The 18,178-nt window shown below is 43.6% G+C and overlaps 1 protein-coding gene across 2 annotated transcripts in view; it reads left to right on the top strand.

The window, feature by feature from the left end:
* Positions 1–4,458: 4,458 nt before the first annotated feature.
* Positions 4,459–18,178, top strand: part of LOC125484539 (E3 ubiquitin-protein ligase TRIM8-like) — a 48,199-nt gene continuing 34,479 nt past the window's right edge. For both annotated transcript variants that reach the window (XM_048603754.1, XM_048603753.1), the window contains exon 1: positions 4,459–4,677. The gene's annotated coding sequence lies outside the window, so the exon portion shown is untranslated. The remainder of the gene's footprint in view (positions 4,678–18,178) is intronic.

Here is an 18,178-nt window from a genome sequence, read left to right as displayed (position 1 = left end):
GTGTCTCAATACACATCCACTTAAGCTGTACAGGCGAGCTTCCAGTGGTGTTAGCCATTTCCAGTGTTGGTCACCTGAACAATATGGTTAGCACTGACTAAACAAACATGATTTAAATGAATAGGCAGCTCTCAAACTTGGTGTTGTGTGTTCACAGAAGTTAATTGTGCATCATGATTCCTGGGCGCATTTTCAGGCTGTCCAATTTAGCCACTTCAAAAACTGCTTTAAGTAGTTTATTGGCAGTGAAATGTTTTGGAAGATGTGGAGGCTGCTGTATAATTGTAAGACTTTCCGTCTTCATGCAAAACAGAGACTATTTGATACACATGGTGAAGATGAATGAGCTTCCAATTCCCTCCCACAACAATGATAGGATCTCCCTGGCCTTTACACCCCACTACCTCCTTGTCCAAAGGATCAAAAGCTGCAATTTCCAGTGGAATGCCACCACAGACACATATTCTCCTCCCCTGCCCATATCAGCATTCTACAGGGCCTGGTCCATTCCTCCTTCACCTCCAATACTTCCCCACAGCCTCATGGCACCTTCCCATGCAATCTCAGATGATGCAATACTTGCTCATTTACCTCCCCCTCCTCACTATCCAAGGCCCCAGACACATCTTCCAGGTGAAGCAGCGATTTACCTGCATTTCACTCAATCTAGTCTACTGTATTCACTACTCACAATTAGTTCTCCTCTAAACTGGTGAGATGAAACACAGACCGGGTACCCACTTTGCCAAACACCTATACTCTGTCCATAAAAATGGCATTAAGTTTCCAGTTGCCTGCCACTCACACACACCACTGTGTTCCGAACATTCCCGTCTCAGTCCTGCTGTAGTGCTCCAGTGAGGCTCAACGCAAGCTGGAGGAACAGCATCTCATTTTCCGCCTAGGTACCTCACAGCCCTCAGGACTCAACATCAAATTTAACAATTTCAGAATACAACACACTCCTCTAGATTTGTTACCCAACCCCACATCTAGGTCCTGTTTTGTATGGGTTTCTCCCACTACAGCCAAACTACTTTAACCATCTACACTTCTCATTAGCACCCTACCTCGCATTTACCTTCCTCTCAGCTTACAATCAGTCATCTCTTTGATGGAATTTTCCTTCTCTCTCTCTCTCTGTGTGACCTTTCTCTATGTACTTTATTCACACCCCCAGCCCCCCATGATCATCATAAATACTACCACGCCCCTGAAATATAGTAGGAACTGCCGATGCTGGAGCCTGAGATAACAAGGAGTGGAGCTGGAGAAACACAGCAGGCCAGGCAGCATCAGAGGAGCAGGAAAGCTAATGTTTCGGGTTGGGATCCTTCTTCAGAAATAGGGGAGGGGAAGGGGGTTCTGAAATAAATAGAGAGGTGGGGGCACGGTGATAGCAGGTGGATAGTGGAGCGAATTGGTGGGAGAGAAGACGGACAGGTCAAGGAGGCAGGGATGTGAGGGGGGTTGGTCTTGGGATGAGGTCGGGGGTGGGGAGATTTTGAAGCTAGTAAAGTCCACATTGAGACCATTGGGTTGTAGGCTTCCAAGGCGGAATATGAGGTGCAGTTCCTCCAGTTCCCAGGTGGGATCATTGTGACACTGGAGGAGGCCCAGGATGGACATGTTGTCCAGGGAGTGGGAGGGGGAGTTGAAGTTGTTCGCGACTGGGAGGTGTTGTCGTTTGTTGCGAATCGAACATTGGTGCTCCACAAAGCGGTCTCCGAGCCTCCACTTGGTTATACTTGCATGCCCCATGCAGATGGCCTAAAACCCCTCCGCTTCTTCCTCTCCCACAGGTCCAACCAGTTTCCCTCCACCAACATCCTTATCCGCCTAACTGAACTCGTCCCTACCCTTAACAACTTCTCCTTCAACTCCTCCCACTTCCTACAGATGAAAGGCTCGTGCTCCCACGAGGAGCTTGAACAGTTCATCAACTTTACTAACACCTTCCACCCCAATCTCAAGTTCACCTGGACCATATCTGATATTTCTCTCTCTGTCCTGAACCTCTCTGTCTACATTTCTGGTGACCACCTCGAAACTAATATCTATTCAAGCGCACCGACTCTCACAGTTACCTAGACTACACCTCCTCTCACCCACCTTCCTGCAAGAATGCGATCCCCTATTCCCAATTCCTCCACCTCCACCGCATCTGCTCCCAAGATGAGGCGTTCCACTACCGGACTCCCAGATGTCCTCATTTTTCAAGGACCGCAACATCCCCCCCATCAGTGGTCGAAAACGTCCTCGACCGCATCGCTTGCGTTTCCCTCTCCTCAGCCCTCACACCCCCTCCCCGCAATAAAAACAAAGACAGAATTCCCCTTGACCTCACGTATCACCCCATTAACCTCCGGGTTCAACGCATCATTCTCCGCCACTTCAGCCACCTGCAATCTGACCCCACTACGAAGAATATATTTCCCTCCCCACCCTTATCTGCCTTCCAGAGGGATCGCTCTCTCCGCGAATCCCTCATCCGCTCCACTCTCCCCACTAGCCCCACCAACCACGGCAAAGTTCCCTGCAACCACAGGAAGTGCTACACCTGCCCCTACACCTCCCACCTCACCTCCATCCCAGGCCCCAAGAAAACCTTCTATATCAAACAGATGTTCACCTGCACATCCGCTAATGTGGTCTATTGTATCCACTGTTCCCGATGTGACCTGCTCTACAATGGGGAGACCAAGCGGAGGCTTGGAGACTGCTTTGTGGAGCACCTGTTCTCGATTCGCGACAAACAACAACACCTCCCAGTCGCGAACCACTTCAACTCCCCCTCCCACTCCCTGGACGACATGTCCATCCTGGGCCTCCTCCAGTGTCACAACAATGCCACCTGGAAACTGGAGGAACAGCACCTCATATTCTGCCTTGGAAGCCTACAACCCAATGGTCTCAATGTAGACTTTACTAGCTTCAAAATCTCCCCACCCCCGACCTCATCCCAAGACCAGCCCCCCTCTCTCATCCCCGCCTCCTTGACCTGTCTGTCTTCTCTCCCACCTATCCACTCCTCCCACCTCACTGACCAATCCCCACCCCAACTTCCTACCTACAATCACCTTTACTAGCTTCATCCCTGCCTCCTTGACCTGTCCATCTTCTCTCCCACCTACCCGCTCCACTATCCACCTGCTATCACCGCCTCCCCTTCTCTCTATATATTTCAGAGCCCACTTCCTCTCCCCCATTTCTGAAGAAGGGTCCTGACCCAAAACATCAGCTTTCCTGCTCCTCTGATGCTGCCTGTCCTGCTGAGTTTCTCCAGCTCCACACCTTGCTGTCTCTCACTCCCCTGAAATGTTTACAGTTGATGAAGAGCTACTGGAATCAAAACATTAACTCTGTTTTTCTTTCTGTAGATGCTACTAGCTTGATAAGTTTCTCCAGCAATTTCTTTTTTGTTTTAGCCTACAGTCTCAATTTGTCATAATTACAGCACCTACCCTAAAATAAATAAATAGTAATTTTCCCAGAAAGAGATTAATCTTATGGGGTGGTTACCTGTTCTGGGAATCAACTTCCAGAAATGTGTTAGTTTTGCAACTAATGATATATGATTGTGAGTTGTGATTTCTAATTTTATCTCACTTGCATGTAAATACTTGACAAATACTTAAAGGAGAAAAGGAACAAGGCTATGGGAAAACAGCTGAAGAGTGGGATGAATTGGTTAGAATTATCAAACAGTTATGTTGGTCTGAATGCACTTCTCCTGTACTGTATTCTTCTGAAATTCTGTATCACGCAATGTATATAGTTTATTTTCACAGCTGAATTATGATTTATTTTAATTCTATATCAAGTTTCTTGTGAGTGGTGTTCCCATTTCTGCTTAATGACTATTGCATTTCTTGACATATAAATAATGGCCAATGATTTAGTAATATTCATGTTCGGTCCTCATGTCCCTCTTCATTTGTATAGCATTTTCTGGAGCTCCAGTCAAGAGATCTGAATTGTTGTAACAGAATTGACTGTATTACATTTACACTTGAATTGTTTCTTGAATTACTGATTTTTCTTTTGGTGGTATTAGTGCAGGTTAACTGGCTATTTGACAGGCATTCAAGGTCACTATTCCTGCTTTGTCAAGATTGACTATTTTATCTTACTACTAAGAAAGTGTAATGCTCAGCTAGATTCAAAGCTGCGTATGCCTGTGAATCTCCGGAGGAAAGATCCCTTTCTCTCATTTCTCATTTTAAAGTACGTTAGGACATCTCTGGGGGGCTGTCTGAATCATGTGAGAAGCAGTGGGATGTCAATTGTTGGTCACAATGTGACCCAGTGAACTAGTGATCTCACTCATCAGCTTCTAATTAGTGTGAGCTCATAAAGGTTGTTTGTTGATTGGCAGAATGTGATTGGTTGATAGAGTGGGTGTGATCAATTTAAAAACATCAGCTTGTGTCACTGATTTTAAAGAGGTTACTTAAAGCTGATTTTGTATTGTGGTTAGTTGTATCCCAGCTGATAAATGTAACCTAGTTTTGCATCACCTTAACAATATAACATCATTTGATCTTATGACATCATAAATATTACATTACGATATGATTAAATAGTCTCTGCTTCACTGAAGTGTCAAATTTGATAGCTGCTGCATATGAAGAATTAATGACTCATTGTCATCACTGGATATTTTGCACAAATTTGGTGAGTTATCTTCATTTTTAAAGACTTTCCTATACAATATTTGTTTTGTTTTGGCTACATGTATTGTGAATTATGTGAAAATCAGGGTGAGGGGTTATGGGGCTAGTGATATAAAGATATCTTGGGCAGATTTTTTTTATAGTGGGGAGACCAACTTTGGGTCCAGAACCTATAAGATATAAGAGCTGATTTTGCTGTTGCTTTTTAATTCAGCCAAGTCATTAGAATCCCTTTTCCTGAACAATCAGAGTGGGCGGGTGTGATGGTGACTCACACTTCTATTTATAGGTATCCTTTACAGTTCATCAATTCTCTAAATGTCAAACACAGCCAAGAACTTTGCTAAAGGAATACAAACCTGGGAAAGTCACCCTGTGCCTCCTCTCATCCCAGTTCTTAATCACATTCCTGAGGTAATACTGAATCCATTAGGATTCTGCAGGGAAACATTATACCTCACAGATGGGAAGAAGATGTTAGCATTTGGGGATAAAAAGCTATGCCAGGAAGACATGGAGGATGTGAGCAGCAGGGATTTGATCTTGCAAACCTGTGTCCAGTGTGAAAAGAAGTTCCATGGTCTTGTCAAGATTAGTAACATACCACCTTCAGGTTGTCCCTTCACTCTGACTTGCCCCGGATTTACCTGCATGTCATTCTGCAATCTGGAACATCTTGCAGCTCCACTTATTCTTCTCTCCAAGCCCATATGACCACATGCCACTGATACCCAACCTCATCCCAGTGGTATCTACCTCACATGCATCACTGTCACCTTCTACAAATGTCGCCCATCACCTTCCCAACGCTTTCCATTTCTCTCACTCCTAATGCTTTGCTTTCTACCCTTGTAGAACATGAGAGAGCAGGAGTCCAGGCAGAGGTAAAGAACTGGTGAAGTTGGGGCTGGGGGATGTGCAGGCTGTAGAGCTCCTGTCATTACTGTCATAACTAACATAACCACTACTGAGAAGGCTCCACACTTCGTTATCTCTGACTCTAACATCTGCAGTTCTTACTATCACATGAACAGAAGGAGCTGTTGGAGACAGGCACAGCAGTGAAATGACCACATCAGAAGGTGGAGAGCACTTCAACTTCTACTTAGCTTTATACAGATAATGAGCCTTTGGTCAAAAGAAGTCCATCTAAAATGACTATTCTGGAGCAGCATCAGAAAGTGTGTGTGGTTTTGTCAGCTGTTTGATACACTGCATGAGACCGGAGGTCTCCCCAAGTGTTAAGATGTCTCAGCATTTGTACTGATAATCATGGGAAGGATGCCCATTTACATGGAGCATCAATTCAGTAGGCACCCAAATATATCCTTGCGCTCACCATAGACCTGCACGCTCAAGTTTGGCAGTTTTAGTCAGATGGTGCAAAGCCTCAATTTTCCAACCAGCACCTTATCAAAGTGTAGCTTCTGGATAGCCGGGAAGTGAGATTCAACCATGAAAGGGAAGGTGGAAAAAGAGCATATGGAAATGGCAACTCTGCTCAAGGCATGTCCTTTGTTCCCCTCTCAATCATTGCCCCCCTCACCTTCCTCTCATTAGTCAGAGCGTTGCCTGCTACCTCCAGAATTCCTGACAGAGCATGCCCTTGTATAAGTGCAGGTGGGTCAGTCTTTGGAGCAGTCCTCACAGAATCTAAATCCAATAGAATATTTACTGTAAACACTTGAACAGTTAGTCAGGAAACAACCTACCTTGAGCTCTGCTTATACTAAATAGGAGAAAGAAGAGGAGCACAACAGAAGTTGCACAAAAAAATTCACTTAGGTGTCAGAGATAGTAGGAACTGCCGATGCTGGCGTCTGAGATAACAAGGTGTAGAGCTGGATGAACACAGCAGGCCAAGCAGCATCGGAGGAGCAGGAAGGCTGACATTTCGGGTCTGGACCCTCCAGATATGTCCATACCTGAAATGTCAGCTTTCCTGCTCCTCTGATGCTGCTTGGCTTGCTGTGTTCATCCAGCTCTACACCTTGTTAACTCACTTAGGTGTCAAATGTCTTTTAAATGAGTCCACTTTCTTGTAGTCATTAGCATCATAAAATTTATTTCAAATTTCTTTTGTACAATCAACACTGTTGTTGCTTCTTGCCTGCTAAGTGGATATCAGCCTTGTGGAGAATTGTACACTACCAGAAAATGAATAGTTGGTGTAATGAGGATACCTGTATAGGCTATGCAGTTTTTAAAACCAAAACATTTTTCAGAGTCTTTGAGGTGTTAGATTTTAAATCTGGGGTCAATTGTTCAGTTTTTTTTTAAAAAAAAAAAAGGCTTGTGGACATTGCTGCCTAAATGAGCATTTATTGCCTGTCCCTATTTGCTCTTGAGCAGTTGGTGGTGAGCTGTCTTCTCGAACTACTACAGTTTTTAAGATGTAGTTACAGCTTAATGAAATGCTGTTAGAATGAAAGTTCCAGGATTCTGACCCAGTGACCGTGAAGGAATTATAACTTGAAGTTGAGTTGGGATGGTATATGATGAAGGAGAATTTGCAGGTCGTGGTGTTCTCATACATTCACTGCCTTTGCCCTTCTAGGTGGCAAATGCCACTGGTTTGGAAGCCTTGCTGAATTACTGCAGTGCATCTTGGAGATGGTACACACTGCTATTGCTGTGAATTTGTGGGGGAGAGACAAAAGGTTTGTAGATTTTTTTATTTGTCAGATGTTAGCGTTGCTGGCTGGCCAGCATTTATTGTCTGTCCTTAGTTGCCTTTGAGGAGATGATAGTGAGCTGCCTTGAACTGCTGTAGTCCATGTGCTGTAGGTTGACCCACAATGTCCTTAGGGAGGGAATTCCAGGATTTTGACTCCGTGACAGTGAAGGAATGATGATATATTTCCAAGTTAGGATGGTGAATGACTTGGAGGGGAACTTGCAGTTGGTGGTGTTCCCATGTATCTGCTGCTTGTGCCTTTTAGAAGGAAATGTTTATGGGTTTGGAAAGTGCGGCCTGAGGATCTTTGAATTTCTGCAGCACATCTTGTAGATAGTACACACTGCTGCTACTGAGCGTCAGTGGTGGAGGAAAGCATATGTTTGTGGATGTGGCGCTAATCAAGCAAACTGCTTTATCCCAGGATGGTGTCAAACTTTGAGTGTTGTTGGAGCTGTACCTGTTTAGGCAAGTGGGGAAGTCTGGAATTCAGCGTTTTTGCCCATGTTCGATCCAAAGCTGTAATGAGGTCAGCAGCTGAGTGGCCCTGGGGGAATACAAACTGATCGTCACTGAGTAGGTTATTGCTGATCAGGTGCTGCTTGATCACACTGTTGCTGACATCTTCCATCACTTTACTGATTTTTTGTGCTCTGACTCGGACACCATAATTGATGATAGACTGGGGCAGTCAGTTGCAGGGTTGGGTTTGTCCTGCTTCTTGTGTACAAGACATACCTAGACAATTTTCCACATTGTTGGGTAGAGGCCGATGCCGTAACTGTAACGGAACAGCTTGGCTAGGGGAGCGGCAAGTTGTGAAGCCTTCTGTACTATTGCTGGAATGTTGTCAGGGCCCATTGCCTTTGTAGTATCCAGTGCCTCTGGCCATTTCCTGATATCATCTAGAGTGAATTGATTTGGCTGAACACTGGTATCTCTGATGCTGGGGACCGCTGGAGGAGGCTGAGGTGGATCATGCACTCAATACTTCTGGCTGAAGAATGCTGTAAATACTTCAGCCTCATCTTTTGTATTGATGTGTTGGGATCTTCCATCATTGAAGAAGGGGATATTTGTGAAGCCTCCTCATCGAGCGAGGTGTTCAATTGTCCACCACCACTCATGACTGGATGTGGCAGGAATGCAGAGCTTATGGTTATGTGGTGCCAATCGAGCATACCTGTACTGCTTTGTCTTGGATGGTGTCAAGCTTCTTGTGTTGTTGGATCTGCCCTCATCCAAGCAAGTGGGAAGTATTCAATCATATTCCTGACTTGTGCCTCATAGATGATGGACAGGCTTTGGAGAGATAGAGTTACTTGCCACAAAAGTTCTACTTTGATCTCAGAGATAGTAAGAACTGCTGATGCTGGAGTCAGAGATAAGTGTGGAGCTGGAGGAACACAGCAGGCCAGGCAGCATCAGGGGAGCAGGGAAGTTGACTTTTTGGGTCAGGACCCTGAGGAATGGTCCCGATCTGAAACGTCAGTGTTCCTGCTCCCCTGACGTTGTTTGGGCTGCGGCGCTCACCGAGATCTACACTGTTATCTCCTACTTTGATCTGTTCTTGTAGCCATAGTACCTGTATGGTTGGTCCAGTTAAGTTTCTAGTCAATGGTAACTACCAGAATGTTGATAGTGGGATATTCAATGATTGTTAAATCACTGAATGTCAAAGGGATCACTGTCACCCATCTCTGAAATTCAGTTCTTTTGTTCATGCTTGCAGCAAGGCTGTAATGAGGTGAGGAGGTGAGCGACCTTGGCAGAACTCAACCTGCTCACTGGTGTTCTGTTTATTGCTGAGTGAGTGCCACTTGATAACACTGATGATCCCTTCTAACACTGAGAGTTGGCTACAGCAGTGGCAAATTTGCAGATCTTAAGCACCTGATGAATGGTGGATGTCCTGAGTTGCTTTTACTCTTGGCACTTTCTGCTCAAAGCAACTGGTGATATAGGTCCATTTTGTATTCCTGAGTTGGCTTCATTGTCCTTTCAAGTTAGCAATCCACTCTTGTCCAGTGTGTTCAACTAACAGCACAAGAGTATATTAAATAAGAGATGCAAATGTTCTTGACGTTGTTTCAGTTGGTTATGTCAAACTTTTAGATAATGTAATAATCTCAATGCAGCCAATTTTGTTTATTCTATTTGGGTTTGCTGGACATGCTTCACTCTGTGGTCAGATGATCATAGCCATTCTAGGTCAGGTATTACCCTTTTAAAATCACTTTTAGATCATGTAAGCCTCATATTTAAAATCAGATGATGAAAATTGACCACTGATACTCCAAATTTATAATTTTGTACTTGTTTTACCCATCTTGAACATCAGTGGAAGCACTTCTCTCAAATGTCATTGGCCACATCATTTTTGTTTCAAAGAGTCACTTACTGAGTGTACTTGGAGTTTGTAAGATCTGTGATATGGCTGACTAATACAGGATAAAGAAGCTTCCAAAATATTTTGAATGGAAATTCACAAATGAATATTAATCAGTGGTTATTACCTGCTGATAATAAAAAAAGTTCAATCCCTTTTGCTTTGAGATTACTATTTCACGAAGAGGGTGTCATGTGTGTCACAATTGTGCAATCTATGGTTCCCTGAATTTTGGGAATCTAACTCTTTGCAATAAATTCTGGTGTGCACTCTCTTTCTCACTAGCTTCAGCAGTAGCAAAGTGGATAAGTACTGGACCTGGCAAAATCCTGCAGCTATTACCAGCAGATCATTGGATTTATAAATTTCAGGCTATGGTGACCTTGTCAGCCATTGGCAATGCATGTTCACCCCTGCTTCACCAGGAAAGATCTTGTCCCAAGAGGCTGCAGGATGTCTGCTGAGAAAGTCTAAAGCCTCTTCGGGTATCGTTGCTGTGCTCTGAAGAGAAATTTGAATCTCTGTTTGAAAATCTGGTGTTGTGGTATCACCACCTGTGAGAAGGAAGTGTTTATCACCTCTGCTCTTTGGTTGAGGGTTGGTGTTGCCCCTTCTGCTCCTGTGGGTGCTGATACAGCTCGTATTGCCACTCCTTTTGTTCCGCTGATATATAAATCAGAGCTGCGTAAGCTAATTCCTCCTGTAATGAAGCCTGCCTGCAGATGAATGAAGATCAAAGGGACAAAAGTCCAAAGTATCAGAAATGGTCTGCAAAATGTTGACAATCACCTCCAGAACAGTCAAACCATACACTCAGAACCAGTCCTCTGAACAAATCCTTTCACTTTGGCAACATTTTATTCTTCTTACTGTTATTTCTATTATTCTTATTTGGAAGTTTCCTAGCTTGGTTAATCCCTTGTTTGTGCCATCTTACCCTGGTGAGCTTCACACATCTCCAGAAACCCAAGTTCTGGTAGTAAAAACCACAATGCAAGTTTGAATCTTCACTGCATGAGGAAGGGTCACCGGACCCGAAACGTTAACTGTTTTTTCCTTCACAGATGCTGCCAGACCTGCTGAGCTTTTCCAGCAACTTTGTTTGTTTTTGTTCCTGATTCACAGCATCTGCAGTTCTTTTGGTTTTTATTTTGAATCTTCACCACTTCCGACTTGCACCAATATCTGTCCTTCCCCTTGCTCCCTTGAATATTAAAATTTCCCCCTTTCAGTGTATACAATCACTATACCTCAAAAACTATTGTCATACAGTTAAAATGAAGTTTAGAGCTTCCTTTGGACTGAATGATCGATGCACCTTAGTGTCAGCAGTATTTGACTACCTTATCTCCTGTCCTTAGTATTTATCTTCACTTTAAAATCTATTCTGAGAAACATGACATTGGAAGCCTTGTGCCTTTTTGATATTCATCAAAGGTTTGGTTGGAGTTCAAGTCAGGCAAATTTCCATAATCGTTTTTTTAACATTTTAGAAAGCTATGTTTTGATATTACTGAGTAAAATCATACCGGCACCCTAACTTCTGGAAATTTGCCAAGAAAGTGAGTGAGTGAATCTGTCAGCACTTTTCGACTATAATTGGATTTAGTTCTGAGTGCTACTTGTGTATTGTTTAATGCTTAAAAATGTTTATTATCAGATGTCCTGACCACATTCAAAATTTTACTGTTGAAAAATAGATGGTACTTAATATCAGCTGACTATAATTTCTTCAACTGTGCCCATCCTTGTAGAACCATGGCTGGCTCTGAGTGGATGGGCTATAGTGAGATAAGCGGTAGAATTGGGTGAGATGTTTGTCTCAACATTGAGATCAGCTTACTGCAACTTACCCTCTTTGCTCTTGTGGCGTGGCAAGATTCTCACCAGGGAGTAGTGGGTTCCCAATTCATATTCAATATTTCTCGTCAGTCCAATTTGTGATGGGTTGTGATCTTACCAATCTCTCCATACAAACTAGCTGACAGTAATCAGAGTGTTTTCTTGGTAAGTTTAACTCACCACTTGCTCCGAGAGGTCCAGCTTGGCTTGAGAGCAGGGCCTGATCCACCAGCACAAACTGCATGGAGATTGGCACTCAATTTCAGGGAGTCATTGTCACCCTTCTGGCAATGCCAATGCACTGGCACTGCACCCTGGAAGGGCAGACTGGATTAGCAGGGCACAGGCATCCAGCAGTGTACATCTGCATCAGGTACAAGTACCGCATAGGGACAGGACAACTTCCTATGGTGTGGACTGGGCTGCCTACCAGGGCTGCTCTCTCAGTGCGCATTTACCTGATGACTGCTGGCATGTCCTGAGCGTGCCTTCCTTGCCCTACCTTGCCTTGCCTGGCCATGCATTGGCAAGGTCAGACAACCAGGCAAGTGGCCATGCTGGGCAGTAGTCCTCATTCAGGAACCCATACATCCAGTCATGTATCAGTGTGGCACATCATTATGACATCTACACCACATGGTCTTGGAGTTTGTGCCAAACACAAAGCGTCTGCAGTAAACAGTCTGACATGTCTGAAAGTCTTATGACAGTAGAACGCAGTGAGACCCGAGAAGGCCCTTATTATTAAGGGGGTGCCCTTCATGATTAGTCAAGGGCAATCCACCCTACCGGTCAGAGGCTTCGGCTGCAGTCTCACATAATGTTGAACAGGGTAAGACATTCCTCTGTGTTGCAGGCAGTGGGTCACAGTCAGCCCTTGGTCTCCATTGGGGCCAGTCTGGGGATGAAGCCGGGGGGAATTGTCACGTGTCCACTGCCAAAGGCCTGGGCAAGTGATGCCTGCTGCTGGCAGATCAAGATCACATGAAGGGGTGGACCACAGTTGTCCCATTACCTGAGTTTGCAAAAATTAAGAAGGAAGGGAGTTGGGGAAAAGGGGCCCAGAATAAGTGACAGGATAGGTAGGCTGCTATTGCATGTTAATGGAATGATGCCTGCTGTTGGGGAGATTTGAGTGACACATCAATGCTGAGGCTGAAAGCCACTCACGGGACGTCTTGCTATCGGGGCAATCATGAAGCACATGTATAGAGGACAACAGCTGTGAGAGGAACTGCAATGGACGGGGTCAGTGAGAACTTATGAGTGAGGAGGCTGCATCTGCAGTTGTTCACTGAGCCTTCACATTGTCCTCCAACACATGATATAAACCTACAGAGGTTCATAAAATCTTGAGGGGCATGGATAGACTGAATAGCCAAGCTCTTTTCCCCAGCGTAGGAGAGCCAAAAACTAGAAGGCATAGGTTTAAGGTCAGAGGGGAAAAATTTTGTGACCTGAGGGGCAACTTTTTCAGAGTGTGGTGCATGTTTGGAATGAACTGCCAGAGGAATTGGAGGAGGCTGGTACAATTACAGCACTTAAAAGACATTTGGATAAGTACATGAATAGGAAAAGTTTAGAGGGATGCAGGCAAATGGGACTAGGTCATTAAGAAACTGATTTGGACTGAAGGGTCTATTTCTGTGCTCTATGGTTCTATATGTTGGCCACATAGGCAGGCGATATGCCTACCTCCAAGCTATCCTGCAACATTGACCATCTCAGTTGCACCATTCCATCAATATCACTGTCAGGAAACTCCCTCAGATCCAAATGCCTGCATACCCAGTTAGCTGCAATAATGAAGATGGGCAAGGTGTCAGAGTGAGCTGATGCCATATGCACATGTTGCTATCCCTGTTCCCAAATGATGTAGTTAGTGTTCATCAAAGAACCCCAATCTTTGTACCGCATTCAAGGCCAAGGAGTTATGCTGCAAGATGCTATGAATCATCTAAGGCACAACTGAGACATGGGCCACTTCATGAATGGTGAAATGCAACGGCTTGCGTAATATTATAACTACTTACATACATGAACAAAACTTTAAACATGGAAGTGTTTAAAGGTTAGGGGATCAAGCAGATAATTTGTTGATTATTATACATTCAAGTCTGCCCATCTTTATTCACATGTGACATTGGTGTACTTTTCTCCTCCTGTCCCTCCTGCTATGCTGCATTGAACATGGGGTGAGGGTGTTTTTGACTTTCCATTAGCCTCTGAGTGTTCTGGATCTGTCTGTCCATGGCAGCGCCAATCTCTACATGGAGTCTATTGCAAGTCTTGCTGTACTGCTACAGAGCGTGGACAATAACAGACAGTGAATTGATGCATTGGGTCCATCACCCCAGTTTCTACGCCATGTGGGCCAGTAAATCCTGAATGCCTGCCCATCTCTCCTGCTCCTACCTGTGCATCTGCACAAAGTCCCTCATGGCCCTGGGGCATGCTGGTCTTATGGATGACCCATGCTGAGTTGAGTTCCTCTGTGAATGCTGTGTGGTAAGGTGACATAGAAATAGGCCTTAGTTCTAATCACGAGGCCTCAGATGGCAATTTAAGTCAACAAAGTTTTAGGATTATGGTAAGAAAACTCAATTGACCTCATGGCAAGAATTGCTCCAAACTAGATTCGACTCACTACATAACAAGAAATGGTAATGTTCAGCTCATGGACTTTCAAAACAAATTCACTGTTTGCAATAATAACATCTCTGCTTTCACAGTATGCTGCTCTTCTGGATTGTTTGCAATGTTTAGTTATTTTTATCATTTAGTGCATTAAAAAACATTTGTAGTTTTGAGAATGTTGTCACTTTTTAATGCTGCAATGACCTAGGCCATTGTCTGATGCTTACCTAGACTAAAGCAGTATTGATTCTTTCCAAGAGGCGATCTTGCACTGCTTCAAGATCATGCAGCTACAGTACAATTCCAATCCTGAGCAACAGTGACTTGTGAAGCATCCAGGCAGTTCAATGGAAAATAGTTTTGGAAGTAAAATTCATTCAATAAATCCTTGACTTCAAATAGTTTTTAAATAAAGTATTTCTAATCTACATTTAATAATTCGTAATTCTAAAATTACATGAAATAAATATTAAGGTAGAAGTTCATCTTTGATGGTGACACAAAACTAGTGACACTGCATATGCAGTGTATGTTATTTCATTAACTGCAAAATTGGAATATCAGGCACTGGGTATAATGTGTCATTGATCTGATATCACCCATCTTGCAAGTAACATTTTCACTGCACATGTGCCAGGCAATGATCATCTCCAACAGGAGAGAGTCTAACCATCAACATCCTGGGAGTTACCATTGACTTAAAAACTGAACTGAACTAAAGCCCAGGTTACAAATGTGTTCCGTTCTTGAGTAAGTATGTCAGTTGACTTGTATGCAAGTTGAAATACAACACAATACAATACAGGACCGTATAAAATAATTATTTGAAGGAATAAGCAAATGTTCATATTTTGGATCATTAAAATATGGGATCTTGTTTATTAGTATGGGTGTTCGTGATCCAGCCATATGTAAAACAGGGAGGGTCAGTAGATACATAAATAGTGGATACAAAGCAGATCAGCGACTAGGAACTTTACAGCAAGTAATTCACCTCCTGACTCCCCTAAGCCTGTCCACATCATCGCACAAATCAGGAGTGTGATGAATACTTTCCACTTGCCTGGATGAGTGCAGCTCCAACAACACTCTGGAATCTTCACAACATCCAGGACAAAGCATCTCACTTGATTAGCACAATATTCAGAAACATTTACTCTATCAATGCTCAGTAGCAGCAGTGTGTACCATCTGGAAGATGGATTGCAGAAATACATCAAGGCTTCTTAGGCAACACCTTCGCAACCCATGCTAAAAGGCAAGGGCAGCAGATACATGGGGACACCACAAGTTTCTCTCCGCACCACTCCCCATCAGACTTGGAAATATATCTCTGCAGCTTCCCATGTACCTGCTGTCCTTCTCATTTTTAGATGGTAGTGGTTGTGGCTTTGGAAGGTGCTGTCTAAGGAGCCTTAAAATTTCTGCAGTTCATGTTGTAGATTGTATACACCGCTGCTTTCGAGCGTCAGTAGTGGGGTTAGTGATTGTGGATGTGATGCCAATCAAATGGCTGCTTTGTCCTCTATCTTGTTGGAGCTGCACTCACCTAAGCAAATGGGAAACATTTCATCTTGCCACTGATCTGTGTCTTATAGATGGTGGACAGTCTTTGGGGAGTCAGGAGGTGAGTTATTCACTGCAGGATTCCTAGCCTCTGACCTGCTCTGGCAGCTGTAGTATTTTGTGTGGATGGTGCAGTTCAGTTTAGAATAAAATAGAAGAATAGCCTTTATTGTCATGTGCACTCGAATGAGTACAGTGTTTGTAATGTCACTGCTTTGGCACCATCTTGGGTATTGAGTACCGAGGTACAGATACTTTAAGTGTTTGTTACAGAATTGAAAGAGTTAAAAAATGTATTCCTATGCTAAACTATTTTTTTATAAAGTACTTGAATTGCTCAAAGCCCAGAATAAAAATAAAAGCACTTTTAAAAAGTGTCCAAATTATAGTCCTTTTCACCGAGTCTGTACGCACTGGGCTTGAGAACACAAGGCCTCACTGCCTCCGGCCTGGACTTGTCTCCCAGGCTTGCCTGGGCTCAAACTGCCTCCCGCTTCAGGCTCTGGCCTGTGACTTGCCTCCGGAGCTTGCCCAAGGCTACTTATAAGTGGCTTCAGGATGTTGATAGTGGGAGACTCTGTGATGGTAACGTCACAGAGTGACAAGAGGTGATGGGTTAGATTTTCTTTTGTTTGAGGTGGTCGCTGTCAACACTTGTGTAGAGGAAATGTTATTTGTCACTTTTAGCCTAAGACTGGATATTTGGACATGGACTGCTTTAGTGCCTGAGGACTTTCAATGGTGCTGAACTTTATACAGTCATCAGTGAGCATTCTACTTCTGAACTTCTGATGGAGAGAAGGTCCTTGGAGCAGCTGGGGATTGTTGGACACAGGGCACTACCCTGAAGAACCTCTGCAGAGGTGTCTTCGGGTTGAGCTGAGTGATCTCTAACAGCCACAACCATGTTCCTTTGTGCCACATATGACTCCAATCATAAGGGAGTTTTCCCCGATTTTTCCCATTAACACCAGTTTTACTTAGGCTCCTTCATGTCATAGACAGTCAAATGCTGCCTTTATGTTAAAGACAGTCATTCTGACCTGACGTTGTCTTCCAAACACGGACATAAGGGTTGAACTCAAGGTTGTAATAAAGACAGGAGATGAGTGATTCTGGCAGAACCCAAATTGAGTTAGTGCTAAGCAAATGCTGCTTGATAGCATTGTTAATGACTGCATCCATCATTTTACTAATGATCAAGGGCAGGTTGGGGCAGTAATTGGCTGGGTTGGATTTTTGAGTGCACAGAATATGCCTGGGCTAATTCCCACTCTGGGTAGATGCCACTGTTGTAGCTGTATTGGAATGAAGAAAAATACACGTGACAATTTATTACCTTAATTGTTCACTGGTAATTAAGCCCACCTACGTGGGAAATTCTTTGTGAAAATTGAGACTGGGGAGCTGAAACTGGGGCTCCAATTGGAGTACAAGTATAGGTGGATGCAGAATTTCATGCTTTCAGACTAGTTTCCTGACACAACCCAATCTGTGAGTCATTGGCTTCCTCCATGTCTTCGGGAAAATCTGGCCATGAGTAGTAGCTAGCCAATTCAGTTTGCCAAGTGTCTAAGTCCTGTTTTCAGAAGCCAACTGAAATTTTCCAGTTGGTCACTACTTTCCTAGAGGCATTAGTGTACAGTGTGGCTGATTGAAGATGACTTTCCTATTGCAGACAGATGACGGGTGTGTCTTACAACATCTTTAAATTTACTGCTAAATTAGTGAAGAGGTCATTCACTACTGCACATAACTTTATCATGCTGTTTTCAGTAAATATTATTAGAATTATGCAGCTATTCCTTGAAACAATTCCTTCCTTGGTTGATTCACTGTAACTCAATAAAAATATTATTTATAGCTTCCATCTCAGTGGATTTGAGCTAATCCACATCCAACGACCTGCTGTGAAAACTCTGGTCACACATTTTGACCGATGTGACCAATTCCACTACAACCACTGCGACAATTCATAACATTCTATAACAATAAACAGCATACTAAATAAAACAGACAAGAACGTTCTTTTAGAGAAAAGCAATTTTGTCATATTTTCCAATGTTAGTTAATAGATGCTTAAAACACTCCAGGATTTCTAAACCTCACTAAAAGCATACAAATTCTCGCTTGGGCTGTACACTATGTAGATAGGATGATTAAATTCATCCATTATTTTTTTGAGATTTTTTTTTACAAACAAGTGAACGGACCTAAAATCAGTGAAAAGATTATTCCACCCTCTTCCAGCATGGTGATTTTGGAGTGGATACTTCATCTTGGGGTTTGTCTCTCTGTCTGTCCATCTCTCTCTCTTGCGCTCTCTGTCTGTCTGTCCATCTCTCTCTCTCTCTCTTGCGCCGTCTGTCTGTCCATCTCTCTCTCTCTCTC

Source organism: Rhincodon typus, chromosome 12, assembly GCF_021869965.1.
Source record: "Rhincodon typus isolate 14 chromosome 12, sRhiTyp1.1, whole genome shotgun sequence".
NCBI lineage: Eukaryota > Metazoa > Chordata > Chondrichthyes > Orectolobiformes > Rhincodontidae > Rhincodon > Rhincodon typus.
The sequence above is the reverse complement of the archived record's forward strand: the minus strand, read 5'-3'. Positions and strand labels throughout refer to the sequence as shown.